We start from the raw sequence: 12,770 nt of genomic DNA, 5'->3' as shown, positions 1-12,770 counted from the left end.
CTTGCTAAGCAAGGTTCCTGAGGTGTAAAATGTAAAAGTTTCCTGTTGCACTTTGCTTGCAGTTGTTTGTTGGAGAAGACAAGAAGCATAACGCGTGACAAAACTGCCAATTTTAGAAGGCATATACTTATAAACAGGAGCAATGCTTTCTAATGTGCCTTCTTTCTTTCCTTCCTCCCACCATTCATCCTTGTCATCTGTGAACAGTAAGACACAAAGAGAGAAATGTAGCAGGAGTGAGGGGGTAACACATAAAGGCACTGCTCCATGCTCATGTTCCCCGCATGTATCAAAAGAAGATGTGCACATGTCAGAAAGAAATAACACCACGGGGCCGGAAGCCGTGCAATTACCAGCTTCCTTCGCCTCTCTTCAATCTTGTAAATCCTACGGCATCTTTGTTCCCCTCGTGACAGATGAAAACTTCTTCCATGGCCTTGTACTCCTCGTCTCTATTTCTCTCAATTACTGCCTCTCAATGCTGCCGTTCATTCAGTTGTCTGCCACCTTGTCTGCCAAGTGCTTGAAAATGCACAGCACGCTGGCAAAACAATGTCTGCAAACAATGAGCTCATAAATGCTCCATCCCTTTTTTTCAGTACAGCTTCCTGTGAGTGTCTCTCTACCTGAAAAATACATCCGACTGCTGATTCTTCCCTTCAGTTTAGCCCCACCTCTTCAGTTTTCATCACCTGCCTGATCACGTTCGAGATTTATGCATTTTGGGAGCCAATCAGGGAGGAAGTGGATTAGCTAAGCTGCTTTAATTCATCCTTATCCAGCCTCTTAAACAACTTAACAAGCCCAGCATACTGTTTTTATTGCAAACATTGTGTTAGATTATGTCTTCAGTCAAACAAAAGCAATTTGAAGTTAAATCAGCTGCTTTTTATGCACCAGCCGCTCCAGAATTAAGGTTATTTCTCTGGTTTTATGAAGTATCTGATTTGAAATTGTGAACTATCAGGCATGGCAGAATAGTGAAGATGACAGGGTTGAGGTTTTTTTTTTACTTGCCGTGAGCCGTTCAGTCAGCTGCAGAGGGTGTTTTTGTGGCAACATCGCTCTCAAGTGTTTCAATGTTTTACAGATAAGTGCACCCAATCTTACTGGTGTTTCCCTGCCAATTTAGAGCAATGTATACAGAAAGAAAAACCAAACGCAAGCTCTGTTGAAAAAGTAAAAGAGGAAGAAATGATCTCCGGCTGGAGGGAACACAACCAGCTGGAGAGAAGAATAACTCCTTTCAGACCTTTACAACTGCCAGACCTCCGAATGTGGACACACAAGTCTGACAGTTTTTCACTTGGTGGGGAGTACCAGCAGGGGGACCTCAAGAATCCAGTTTGAACCACAGGGAAAGAGAATTTCTACACAGGTCACGACATAAAAAACTACACCAGCAGAGAAAAATGTGATAGCAAGTGAAATAAGGAAATTATGATTTATAATATGTATGCAAGGAAATCTTATGGTTTAGCTACTGGTGGTGAAATGTTTTGCTGGTGGGGTCGAACTGTCCTGCACTGGATTCAAATAACTTACACAAGTCCAATGAATCCAGACGGTGCATGCATGTACTTAAAGAGAAAATCAAGGCTGCTAACCTCCGGATAAATGTGGACAGGATGAGCCTGTAGGAGACACACAAGGATTTTCATTGTGAGGTTGGATCAGCCAGCCTTGAAGTTAATGTCAAAAATAACAAGACTCCACTTTCCAAAGCCCTCTCCTGATGATAGTTTTTGAATGCCATGTGCCTCAAGCAGTGCATTTTAATCTTTTCTGACTCTGTTTTCAGATTTCCCTTCAGGTTTTCTGTTTTTCAACAAGTAGACAGGTAATTCCTCCTCTTCCTGTCATCATAAGCCGCCTTACAAAAACTACATCCCACACCGCACCATCACTTCCCTGGACGTGGGACTTGTGTGTTGACAAGTTGCCCCGCTCCACCTACCTCATGTACATAATGATTATTTAGGAGATATGAGAGTAACTGTCTCTGAAACAATGAGACCACACATAATAGCGCAGATGACAAGTTACAAATTACATCACACAGGAAGAAAAAAAGTCTTCCTTAAACAAAATTACTGCGACCAAATATCCCCTCCCTCAACCACTGACAAGGTTGTTTATGTGCAGGACCACAGATAAACCTCATACACATCTTTTTAGAGCAGTTTGACCTCAATAGCATTACAATTCAGCACCATGGACAGCTACCGTCTCCACTGGAGCTTGTTTGGTGTCCCGTTCATCATTCAGCTTCTCGTGTACATGTGTAAAAAATAAATATCAATACATTGGGGGGTAACTGAGGCAATATTATATGCAAATGTGTGTGGAGAGTTGTGCGACTGTATTTCAGTCGTTGTGTGTACTTTATTTGTGATTGTGTACAAGAATCTGTAGATAAATTTTTTTGAATGCATGAACTAAACTTTACATGTGTATTTGATTATGCATATTGTGCACCTGTCAGACTCAGCTCAGGGTGAAGAAAACGTAAAGTTACAGATATGTCACCAAACAGAAATCAAAAGTCATAAGACAGCCAATTGAGAGAGGACTGGTGAGTGCAAACATTTAGTGCAAACATTCACAAGTCTAAGAACGCATTTACAAACTCACAAATCTCAGTACATTTGCTAATCTGGGTAAACGTTTCCTGCGTGCACACACAAAGTAAGTTCCCGTCCCGCCACACACATTTGCAAAAAAATATTACTCCAATTAGACCGAATACCCCAAAAAGAAACCTCATATAGGGTCTCATTCTGATTACTGATGAGAGCCGAATGCTGCTTTGTGTCTCAGCTCTCACCAGAAACAACACTCGTATTACCTCAGCTGCTGCGCCCCACAAGCAATCTGTAAGATCTGTTTTATCCTTAATTTAGAACAAGATCTTTGCCAAGGAGATGAGCTCATACCCTCAAAAATCCACTTCTCATTGCGACCTCTGTTATAAAACGACCTCCCGAGCATCAGTTGCAGGAACTGGCCTCATTAGAGCATAATCATTGCTGGGAAGCTCATTCTTTTCCCAGTATACCCTACTGGGAACATTGGATGAGCGGTGATAAAGTCCAGTTCTGTCTTCATTTTGACACTGATATGATACCTTAAACCAACTAACATATTGCACATTGTATCTGCTTCTCAAAATAGCTTTGAATCTGATTTTTACTTGAGAAAGATATTCTAAAAAATAATGAATAGAGATGCATGACAGAGGGCCACATCAGGGGAAACAGCAAGTAGACACATATTAAAAGGTTGGCACTCGATGACAGTGTGAAGAGCTCAGTGAACCAAGTGTGTCCACTGCTCCTCCACTTTGTAAAGAGCTGGTTGAGGAGGGATGGCCACCTGGGAAGAAAAACTTGTTGGAGTTGAAGTTGCCAAAACCGCCTGGAGTTACACCACAGGAGAGACCACATCACCCGTCTGGATGGAAGAAGCTGCTAGTTGGCTTACCCAGTTAATTTGGAGCTAAATATGGTGTAATCTAGATTAATTAAGCAGCTAATTGCTAGCATACGGTAATGGTTTCCTCTGACTTCCTGCACATTCAGTCTGGCTGCTTTTGGTTTGGATCTTTTTAGGCTGATTTGGATTCTGGCTCTGATTATTCTTCATGAACGAATTTCTTGCAGACTTACCTTTTTGATTGCATCGGATTTTGGATGTTATTCTCACAACTTATTGTCTCTTACAGTGGACACTGCCTATTGCCCTAAAGTAATGACAACAACATGTACTAGCTTTGCCTATAACTTTTAACTGTGGGCAGAATTTAACACTCCTATTAAGAGTGCTGCAACTCTCCATAATCTACATGTGCAATACCTATTTGTATTTATTAATGTGCAGTATCACTATCTCACTTCTCAACATGTGCAATTCTTCTCTTATATTGTTACATCAGGTGGTCCATTTGTTCATCCATTCATTCATGCTGTACACTTGCTGACTTAGTTTGTCATTTGGTCTGTTGCGTATTATCTTATTAGCTCTGTGCACATTTTTTAGGATACACTTGTTTAGCTACTTATTTTTATATGCCCTTTATTGTAATGTTGCATTATCCACTTTTCTGCTCTAACACTGTAAATTTCACCGTTGTGGGACGAATAAAGGATTATCTTATCTTATCTTAATTTGCTCATGGAGAAGGTCCTGTTGACCAACATGCTCAGTAGCTATTATACTTGTATTCCTTATTAACTTTCCTCATCCATGTTGCTTTAAAAGTTACGCATCATGAAGCAAACTGAGTCAGTGATGTGATTAAAGGAATAAGGCTGATGGATCTTGAGCTTTGATTGTTCTATCAAACTATTGTTTCTAAGGAAGAGAATGAAACTTTTCTAAAGTAATCACTTTTAAATACCTGACACAAAAACGCTTATATATAAAAAGTGCATTCCCAGACTTTTTCCATTGTGATCCATCCATTTACTCTTGGTCAGCCCATAGCTTGATGGGGCTATTTGTCTAATGTTCAAGTGTAAAATCATGCCCTTAAAGAGTGCAAGCTCAGCTAATATAATAATACAGTATAAGGTCATGGAAAGTTCAATAAGCATGGGTTACTTCCAGATGCAGCGCCTGCTGTGCTGTGTTTGCCATCACACTGTGCACCTCCTATGGCTCAAAGTGTAAACAGCAGACTCTTTCTATCACTCAAACTCTCTCTTGTTTGCTCTCTATTGTATATGGGAATAACTGCACACATAGTCTGATCATCAAGTTAATAATCATTAATGCAAAGACAGTTTCAGATTCAATTACAGGCAGAGTTATAGTCTCTATAATCTGTTAATAATTGTTATTCTAGCCTACCATCATCAGTCTCTCTGCCAACACATTATTTTCACTCGTGTGGTACTTGTGTAATTTTGAACACATCTGATTAGAGCTGCTCATCAGAAAAACAGTCTGAATTAAACCGCAGTTGCTTTTCTCAAACTCTGCCCCACGTCTGTTAATAGAAAATTTGCAGCAATTTAAAATGAACAATGAAGTGCTTTTAGGTGACAGGAAGGAATAAAGTCAGGTTCATTACTTAAAATGACAGAATTTCCATATTTCTCTCTTCAAAGTTACACTGCAAATCACTTAGAACTCAACTCCAGGTTACAATTTCAACATTCAATTCACAGCTGAAAACGATTAGTCTTAACGACCTGCACCTGGATTAATCACTGGCAAAAAAAACCTGTGTGGCTAACTTGTGCTTTAGGTTTCTATATCAGCATGGAGCCAAATGACTCCCTCTCTTTAATCACATCCTCAGTATGGTTTGCTCTCACCGCTCTCATAGCCGTTTGTCTGTCAGCTTGATTTTTCCCTAGTGGCCAAAAAATAATGACAGGTCAAATATTTCTAAAGTCGATCATGTGATCTCCCAAACATAAAATATAATAATTTATCAATGAAATATCTGTTTTCTACGTATAGTGAGCATTGCTCTGCACAAAGTTCAAGCATGTTCAATCCTGTCACCTGAACAGACATGTAAATTCAATGAGCTGTCGTTAGCGAGGACCAATGTAGACGGTCTCTAGTATTTATTAGAGCCATAGCTCCGCACATGAAAGCAATTTCTAAACTAAATTGATCAATCCATGTCCAATGGGATTCTGACACTGATGGGTTGCGGAAGCCAAATTATTTGTGTAAAGAAAAAATGCTGTCGAGGGGATATTTTGCATGTAAATTCCTGGAGTTATGTAAATCCATACGGGTAAGCTCCGTTCTATAAGAGTAAAACAAGTCAAACATTGCAGAAAAATCATTTACATACAGATGTAGTCAGCCCAGCGTCCTAGTTTGCTGCTTTATAGGATAATGTGCAGCTCTCAGTTGTGTGCACACAAGCTATTCACTGCTGCCTGTTTGTTCTGAAACCAGCCTGAGTGAGCTTTAAGAGGTGCAGCTAGGCCTACTTTCAAACTTTTCTGCTCAACCCTGTTTCAAGTCTTTATGCTAAATATCCATTCACGTATATAAAAGTTCTCTATTAATGTAATAAGAGTGGCCAACATTTTCAAAGCTGGAATGAAATGCTCTATCCTTTAACGTGAGGCTGCGGCAGGTTCACCATTCCTCCGTGGCTCTCTCACAAACACTTCCCGACAGCGTCCTTCCTAATTCAGCCCATGCTCTCTCCTCTTGTGGGCACTGGTATCTCTCGCTGTCAAATGTGCCCCTTCCTCTCTCTGCATCTGCTCTCCTCCACCTGCTGTGCTTATCTGTTTGCGCTCTGTTCACTCAGCCCCTGGTGTTGGTGCCTGGCACGACACAGAGAATAAGCTCCATTAGTCACTGGAGACCTCCTGAGGAGCATCTCTTGCCGTAGGTCGGCACAATGTGGAGAAGGCCGCCACCGCGGGAGGTGACCCTTGACTGGCACAACAGAAGCACTGCCAGAAGAGTGGCGACCAGTGGGAGGAACACGGATAACCAATTATACAGGAATCCAAAGGGGAACGTACGAGTAAAAAGTCTCTGTGACTGTACAATAGCTCCGCATGGAAACGCTAAGAATAAATGTTTTCTTTGACTCTGAAGATTACATTACGCACTCCTCATGATTCAGTGACGGCAGGCGTGCAGAAGAGGGAGGAAGTTTGGCAGGTGGAGGAGACAGCCGGCTCAATCTTGAATCCCAGCAGGAGTTTGTTTGTGTAACGTGTAAGCACCTGACTGCCCTGTTGGCTGGAGCTCAGTTTAGCTGAACCTTGCTGTCAGAAGTGCAGAGTTCACTAGTCAATAAGTATTTATTATTGTCATTTTATCCTGCTGAATGCTGTGTATCTGTGAAATTGCTTTTTCTATTTGATTTATAATTACGCTTTGCTAAATAAATCATCTATTGGGCTCCATTTTTCCACACGTGGATGTATTTAATAACACGGATCTGTTCTTTGCTCCCTCAGGACTTCTTGTTCCCAGCGACTCTCGCTCCAGATCTTTGTCCAAAAAACGCTGGTCGCCTGGGGGGGATTTCATTCTTTGCACTGCTTCCCCCAAAGTACAGCCTGAAGCGGGACATTTTTATAATAAAAATGTTCACATCTCTTTGCATAATCTAAATAAGTGCTGAGGTCAGGGTAACATATTTGGGCTGTGAGGGCTCCTTTATGAGCCCCGCTTCCTGAGCCCTTTATAGGACACAAATGTCTGTAGGATATGCAGGTAAACGTAGATATTGAGAAGTATGAGAAATGTTAACTGTATAACTGACTTATTCTTAGGTTTCACACTTTAAGGTGATTGCAAGGAAAACCCGCAGCAACCTTAAAACTAATTGACAGGTTGCTGCAAGCCAAGACACTAGCTATTACACGGTCAGGAACTGTATCGCTCAGCTTTTCTGCACAAGATCAGCAGCTCGCTGACATGAACCACATGTTTAAGGCTCTATAAGTACAATGAAGCCATCACCTCCTCATTTTTAACTGGACTATAACAGAGAGGTTTTTGCTTTTTACTCATACTACATGTCAGAGACACTTCTTGGTCATGCAGGTGCAGCAATATTACAGCAGGTACATTTTACAACTAACCTGATTGGCGCCGTTCAAACTGACCCTGGCATATGCGTCTCTTTGCTTTGGTTTATTAAATTACATTTTAAAGTGTCTGTTTGAGGTGTGAAAACAAAGCAAATTGACCACATCTTAAATAATAGTTTATATTATATAGTTTATATGTATTACTTTAAAGCTGCAGTAGGTAAGAATTTGAAAGATTGCAACCTCCAGGCCCCTCCCTATCTCTCCTAGGCCCTCAGTCCAGCCTCCAAAGCCCTACCCGCAGAGGAGGCTATCATGCACGCGCAGGCTAGTAACCACGGGGGGGCCTGGAAATTTTGAGAACCACTGGGTTAGTTTTAATAATGTTACCTAGTACAGCTTTAAGCATAATTTAATGAACCAAACTACCACTGAATTTATCTGGGGATTGTGAAATGTCAAGAAAGAATCTGTATCAGCACCATATTCATGCAGCTAGTTTGGTAACGATGGTAACGTGTGCATGTTAATGCCTGAGTACAGGGCATCAGAAAGTAAACAGTGTTAAAACAGACATGTGTTGTGTCTGTGTCCTGCTGTAATCTGGAGGTTATTTAAAAAAGGAGGCATGTCCTGAGTAATAAATGCTATGCTACTTTTATTCTTCCTTTTTTTGGAATCATATGTGTCGACTAAAAAGGAATTTGACTCCTGATAGAGTCTTGACAATTATGCTCTTACTGAACTATTTCTTCATGAGTCCTTTGTGACACCAGAGACGTTAAGGGATATGCTTGCAATTTTCAAGTCTGTCTTAAGTTTAAAAATCAAAACATTATTTGAATCTTATATTGGCTTCACGAGGCTGAGCTAAAATCCAGTGGGTCTCTTTTAAAGTTTGTTTTTAGCGGAGAATTCTTTTTTGTGTCCCTGGTTAACGTCTCCTTGTGGAGTAGTGGAGAAAGGACAGCAAACAAAAAGAGGGGATTTAAAAGAGACAAGTTAAGTGGATATCCTTCAAAGTTACAGCCTAAGTCAGAGAGCTGAAGCCTGAGATAAACTTCTGATAAACTTTAACAGACAAAACAAGAACTGCAGATTTGTCCCTCTTTACCAAGGCTACATTACAGATGTTTAAAGATTGGATCTACTGTCCATGAATAAGACAGATTACAGCCAGCAGGCTTGCCTGCTTAGATACAAAATTTTTAACCTTTTATTAGTGAATGAATTGGTGTCAGCCGGGCGACATTTGATTTTGCTTGTATCAGTAACAATGCAGGATGACGAACTGCAAGCTATTCAATGAATGAGGGAGATTTCACTCCCTAAAAGAAACACAGCTTCAGACGTTCCAGCAAGTGTTGATGTTCTGTGACAAAGCCCACTGTCAGTGAATGAGGAAGTCTTTTGCAGATTGGCAGATTGTCATTACTCTGGTTGTTGTTTGTTTTTGTCTGGCGGGTTGTTTTTTGAGCAACACAACAATTGTTCCACAACGTTTCCCAAGTATTTCTTATTGTAAATGTTGCAACAAACATCTCGAACCTACACTAAAGCCTACCTTACAGTAGAAAACTTTGGAAGCCTAAAGTCTAACGATCAGCTTAGTCACAGACCAAAACATTTAGCAAAGACTGAATATCTTGCACGCTCACTCTTTTACAAGACTACATCTACCTTCCTGTTAACATTACTGCCCAGCCCGCTCCTGATGCAGAACAAGAACAATGGAGAAAAAAACAGCAGCAGCTTTTGGCCGCAGCTGCCCGCGTGTGTGCAGAGGTTTTGCATGGTCGTTTCATGAGGCTGTGACATTAGCTGGGCTGGCATTTCAATCTAGCAAGCTGCTAACCAGACGTTACCTTGCTCTCTTTTATTTCAAGCTTTTAGTATTTTACAGAAACTCCTGTTTGGTGCACGAGATAGCGCACTTATTGTTGGTCATTGATCTTCTTTCCTCTTATGTTCCAGCCCGATGACTGAGGTCCTTGAATGCTTCCCTTTTAAATGTGTCCCACACAAGCACCGGCGAGAGAGCTCAATTTCTGTTTTCTGTCTGTTTGTTCCTCTGTGAGGCACTTTGGGTTGCTTGCTTGTATGTATGAAAGCTGCTCTGTAAATAAAGTTGAGTTGAGAGTTGAGTTCATGTGATTGAAAATGTACTATTTGCAGGGGCGCTGGTTTAGCTCAGTTGGTAGAGCAGGCGCCCTTTATACAGAAGTTACAGTCATCTGATCATAGGTTTGACTCCCGGTCTGCCGATCATTTGGTGCATATCATCCCCCACTCTCTACTCCCAACAATTCATGTCTCTCTTCAGCTGTCCTATAAATGAATGCAAAATAAAATACATTACTACGGACCTCTGAGAACATTTAACGAAAGTGTTAACGTGTTATGACCACTTTACACCAAAAGAATAAGATAACAAAACTGTCAGGATTTTGTTCCAACATTATCCAAACTGTTTCAGATAGTAGAAGTGCTTGAAAGGTCATTTGGTGTGAAGCTGTCATGAATAGTAATATAAACCAAAACGTATGCTGTTGTCACATCATGAAAAGTTTCTATTTCTCAGTACAAATGTTGTGTGTTGTTCTAGAGGGCACGGACAAATTGCACATTTTGTCATATGATATGATGAACCATATAAATGAGCAATTATGCCAGTCAAAATGACCTCATGATTACTCAAATAGGTCAAGAGCATAAAAGGGAGCAGCGCTAACATGAGACAGTCTCAGTGTGGTGTGGTTGTAAAATCTCATTGCAGACTTCACCTGAACACAGAGCGACATGGTGCCAAACACTCAATTGAAAGACAGGATCGCACAGAGGTATTTTCCCCACACTTGTGAATGAGATAAAATCCCATTTGCATTCATGTTGTTCACTGTGGGTCAGATTTTAAATCCCACCTGCTCTTTGTTTCCCCTCTCTCTCAGGAAACAGTACATCCCCCTCTTCACATCACTCCCTGGTGCATGCCAGCTGACTTCATTACAGTGCTGCCAAACCATCAGTGTGACTGAGTAACCCGGCAACTCATTCAGCTGAAACGTCAAAAGCATTCGCTCTGTTGCCTTTTCTTACCCAAGCCAAGCCCCGCGGGGGGGACAGGCATCCACAGCACTGGCCATTCTCCAGTTTGAATAGTTTCTGTTAAATACCCGACATGTGTCTATCAAGAGGGGAAGTATGAGCCCTGCTGGGATTGGGCGAGGAGGGAAACCACGGGAAAACAAACAGTCATAAGTTTTCCTGTCCACCGCTACAGTGACTAAACACAGTGCGCCATGTGTTTTGTTTCAGCACATGTGAAGTGCAGAAAAACAGGCTGCTGTTCGGCGTCTCAGAGGGCCCGAACACCACAGACCCATGACAGACTCATAACCTAATACTCCTGACTGGCAGGTGTGTTTATCCAGCCAAAACAGCCATCAAAGTGTGTTTCTGTGAGCGCTGTGATCTGTCGTCAGTAATGAGGAGGATCCAGAGGTTTGCTGTGTGCGACGAGGCAGGCTACGGTCGAATGGACGCCGTGGAAGAGTCATTCTGACTCACACAGAGACGCTGAAGAGAGACAAAGACGCGTTCTTAAAAAGAAGTCAAAAAAAAGAGTGGTGTCAATAAGTGGTAGAGGAGTGTGAGAGAAACAAAGACATGCACAAAGCAGAGTGGAAACAGGTACAGTGTAAGCACGGTGACAGAAACGTGTTTAACACAGTTTCAGTTCATTATAGTTCACCTGTTGATGAAGTTTATTGCTTAAAGTGATCTCGAAGATCGCAGTTTCGTTCTCTTTGGCAGCACCTATGGCGATAAACGGTAATTGCGGGACTACACTTCCCAGATATCCAGACAGTGTTGCATGTGTGACGTCCACGGTTGGCTCCGGTTGTAACTCTTGATTTTCCTCGCTGACGGTCGCTTTCCTTTTCAGACTGTTTGCTTCATCTGAGCGTCGAGTTTTGTTTATCTTTCTTTAGATTTTCACTTATTTTTGAAGTTGTATCTGTAGTCATCGATCTTTTCTTTGTTTGTTCAGCCATAGCAGATTACTGTTTATTCGCAACACTTGTAGAGACCGGAAAAGCAGCCGCTTAGCTCCGCCTACCCTCTCTGGCAGACCAACCACTGCTCGGTGATGGAAAACGCATCACTAACTGGGGGCAACTTGTGGTTTTTACCACGAAAGTCGCTACTGACTGCAAAAGACTTTCATCAGTGGGCCATAGGCTCAATCACCATTGTGTTACCTCATTCGGCGATAGATAGTGACTTAACAGACATTTATTTAAATGAAAATCTTCGAGATTATCACTTTAAGTAATTTTCGCTGTACCGTCCAATAAAGGATAAGTCTGGTGGTTGTCTATATTTTTGTTATGGTCAATAAATCCCATGAAAAACCCCAAACTATCAAAGAATTGATCCGACTGTGAAGCCAAAGGCTGATTTATCCTGTTCCTTGATGCTACAGATCTCCATTGTTGCCCAAAACCAGTTTAAAAGTAATTAATGAGCCACACAGTAGCAGCAGGTGAAATGTTCCTTAATGACAATGATGAACCACTACTGTTTATTTTGAGTGAATCCCACATACATGGTAAACTATAAATACTCCCTATCACACCAAATCCGCAGCAGAAAATAGTCCCCAACAAATTCACACTTGCTTCCTGCAGCATCCAGCTTGTAAGGAATTCTTTCTGAACTCTATATCTGTGACAACGTGTCTCACGTCTAGGTTGTAGGTGTCAGAACAGAAGAACAGACTGACTGACACATGGGGGCTTTCTTAGCCAGCTTTATCTGTTAATGTTAAGCACATTTTAATATTCAGTCTTGAAAATACTCTGATTGTGCCTGAACAAATGTCATCACACTCTTTTTGGCCTTTTGTGCCTTTATTTATAGAGAGGACAGTGGAGAGTGTTGGAAGCAGGGGGAGAGAGAAAGGGGGAAGACACGCGACAAAGGGCTGAGGATGGGGGTTGGGCCCGGGGCCGCCGCAGCGAGGGCTGTGGGCTCTGTACATGGGCTGCCATTTTAACCACTGAGCTAAACTGGTGTCCAAATATCACCACACTTTTAATCAACATTTGATCAGCAAGGACAGTGAGGAGGAACCAACAATATAACTGGATGAATTACTATCAGGAATAACAATTATATGTTCACTGTAAAGTCACACAACAACAAACTATACAAACTATTATATCACTATTAACAGAA

At 41.5% G+C, this 12,770-nt stretch overlaps 1 protein-coding gene across 1 annotated transcript in view; it reads right to left on the bottom strand.

Annotated features, from left to right (window-relative positions):
* syt7b (synaptotagmin VIIb) overlaps window positions 1-12,770 on the bottom strand; it is a 112,275-nt gene that overhangs the window by 61,236 nt on the left and 38,269 nt on the right. The gene's annotated exons all lie outside the window — the stretch shown is intronic.

This window comes from Semicossyphus pulcher, unplaced genomic scaffold, assembly GCF_022749685.1.
Source record: "Semicossyphus pulcher isolate SPU_LCO1_2020_fin unplaced genomic scaffold, fSemPul1.0.p SCAF_1, whole genome shotgun sequence".
Lineage (NCBI taxonomy): Eukaryota > Metazoa > Chordata > Actinopteri > Labriformes > Labridae > Semicossyphus > Semicossyphus pulcher.
Note: the sequence above shows the minus strand (reverse complement) of the source record. Positions and strands in the feature narration are given on the sequence as shown.